The sequence below is a fragment of the Arachis hypogaea genome, chromosome 4, assembly GCF_003086295.3.
Source record: "Arachis hypogaea cultivar Tifrunner chromosome 4, arahy.Tifrunner.gnm2.J5K5, whole genome shotgun sequence".
Classification (NCBI taxonomy): Eukaryota; Viridiplantae; Streptophyta; class Magnoliopsida; order Fabales; family Fabaceae; genus Arachis; species Arachis hypogaea.
The window spans coordinates 70639893-70642020 of NC_092039.1; the positions used below are offsets into that span (position 1 = coordinate 70639893).

General features: G+C 42.0%; 1 non-coding gene across 1 annotated transcript; it reads left to right on the forward strand.

Annotated features, from left to right (window-relative positions):
* The first annotated feature begins 1308 nt into the window (after positions 1-1308).
* On the forward strand, positions 1309-1416 carry LOC112798512 (small nucleolar RNA R71). Its single transcript, XR_003200122.1, has one exon. It is a non-coding gene; the product is annotated as a small nucleolar RNA R71 (small nucleolar RNA).
* The last annotated feature ends 712 nt before the right edge of the window (positions 1417-2128 follow it).

Consider the following 2128-nt stretch of genomic DNA (forward strand, 5'->3'; position numbering starts at 1 on the left):
TTTAACCAGAACATCCTCTACAAGTCCATAGGCTTGTTTTCTTGAGTTGTCTGCCATCTCTAGTGAGATTTTTGCAGCTTGCACCTCAAAGATCCCTAACTTCTCCATTACAGAGAGGGGCATGAGGTTTACACTTGACCCTAAGTCACACAAGGCCTTCTTGAAGGTCATGGTGCCTATGGTACAAGGTATAGAAAACTTCCCAGGATCTTGCCTCTTTTGAGGCAGTGTCTGCCTAGACAAGTCATCCAGTTCCTTGGTGAGCAAATGGGGTTCATCCTCCCAAGTCTCATTTCCAAATAACTTGTCATTTAGCTTCATGATTGCTCCAAGGTATTTAGCAACTTGCTCTTCAGTGACATACTCATCCTCTTCAGAGGAAGAATACTCATCAGAGCTCATGAATGGCAGAAGTAAGTCCAATGGAATTTCTATGGTCTCATTTTGAGCCTCAGATTCCCATGGTTCCTTATTGGAGGCCAGTGGACGTCCAGTGAGGTCTTCCTCAGTGGCGTTCACTGCCTCTTCTTCCTCCCAGAATTCGGCCATGTTGATGGCCTTGCACTCTCCTTTTGGATTTTCTTCAGTATTGCTTGGGAGATTACTAGGAGGGAATTCAGTAATTTTCTTGCTCAGCTGACCCACTTGTCCTTCCAAATTTCTGATGGAGGACCTAGTTTCAGTCATGAAACTTTGAGTGGTTTTGATCAGATCAGAGACCATGGTTGCTAAGTCAGAGTTATTCTGCTTAGAACTCTCTGTCTGTTGCTGAGAAGATGATGGAAAAGGCTTGCTATTGCTAAACCTATTTCTTCCACCATTATTATTATTGAAACCTTGTTGAGGTCTCTGTTGATCCTTCCATGAGAAATTTGGATGATTTTTCCATGAAGGATTATAGGTGTTTCCATAGGATTCTCCCATGTAATTCACCTCTTCCATTGAAGGGTTCTCAGGATCATAGGCTTCTTCCTCAGATGAAGCTTCCTTAGTACTGCTTGGTGCATTTTGCATTCCAGACAGACTTTGAGAAATCATATTGACTTGTTGAGTCAATATTTTGTTCTGAGCCAATATGGCATTCAGAGTGTCAATCTCAAGAACTCCTTTCTTCTGACTAGTCCCATTGTTCACAGGATTTCTTTCAGAAGTGTACATGAATTGGTTATTTGCAACCAATTCAATCAGTTCTTGAGCCTCTGTAGGTGTCTTCTTCAAATGAAGAGAGCCTCCAGAAGAGCTATCCAAAGACTTCTTGGACAGTTCAGAGAGACCATCATAGAAAATACCTATGATGCTCCATTCAGAAAGCATATCAGTGGGACACTTTCTGATCAATTGTTTGTATCTTTCCCAAGCTTCATAGAGGGATTCTCCTTCCTTCTGTCTAAAGGTTTGGACTTCCACTCTAAGCTTACTCAATTTTTGAGGTGGAAAGAACTTTGCCAAGAAGGCATTGACTAGCTTTTCCCAAGAGTCCAAGCTTTCTTTAGGTTGAGAGTCCAACCATGTTCTAGCTCTGTCTCTTACAGCAAAAGGGAATAGCATAAGTCTGTAGACCTCAGGGTCAACCCCATTAGTCTTAACAGTGTCACAGATTTGCAAGAACTCAGCTAAAAACTGATGAGGATCTTCCAATGGAAGTCCATGGAACTTGCAATTCTGTTGCATAGAGAAACTAATTGAGGCTTAAGCTCAAAGTTGTTTGCTCCAATGGCAGGGATAGAGATGCTTCTCCCATAGAAGTCGGGAGTGGGTGCAGTAAAGTCACCCAGCACCTTCCTTGCATTGTTGGCATTGTTGTTATTTTCGGCTGCCATGAGTTCTTCTTCTTTGAAGAATTCGGTCAGGTCCTCTAAAGAGAGTTGTGCTTTGGCTTCTCTTAGCTTTCTCTTCAAGGTCCTTTCAGGTTCAGGGTCAGCCTCAACAAGAATGTTTTTGTCTTTGCTCCTGCTCATAAGAGAGAGAAGGGAACAAGAAAATGTGGAATCCTCTATGTCACAGTATAGAGATTCCTTTAGGTGTCAGAGGAAAAGAAAAGTAGAAGACAGAAGTAGAAAATTCGAACTTATCAAAGGAGATGGAGTTCGAATTTTTGCATTAAGGGATAGTGTTAGTCCATAAATAG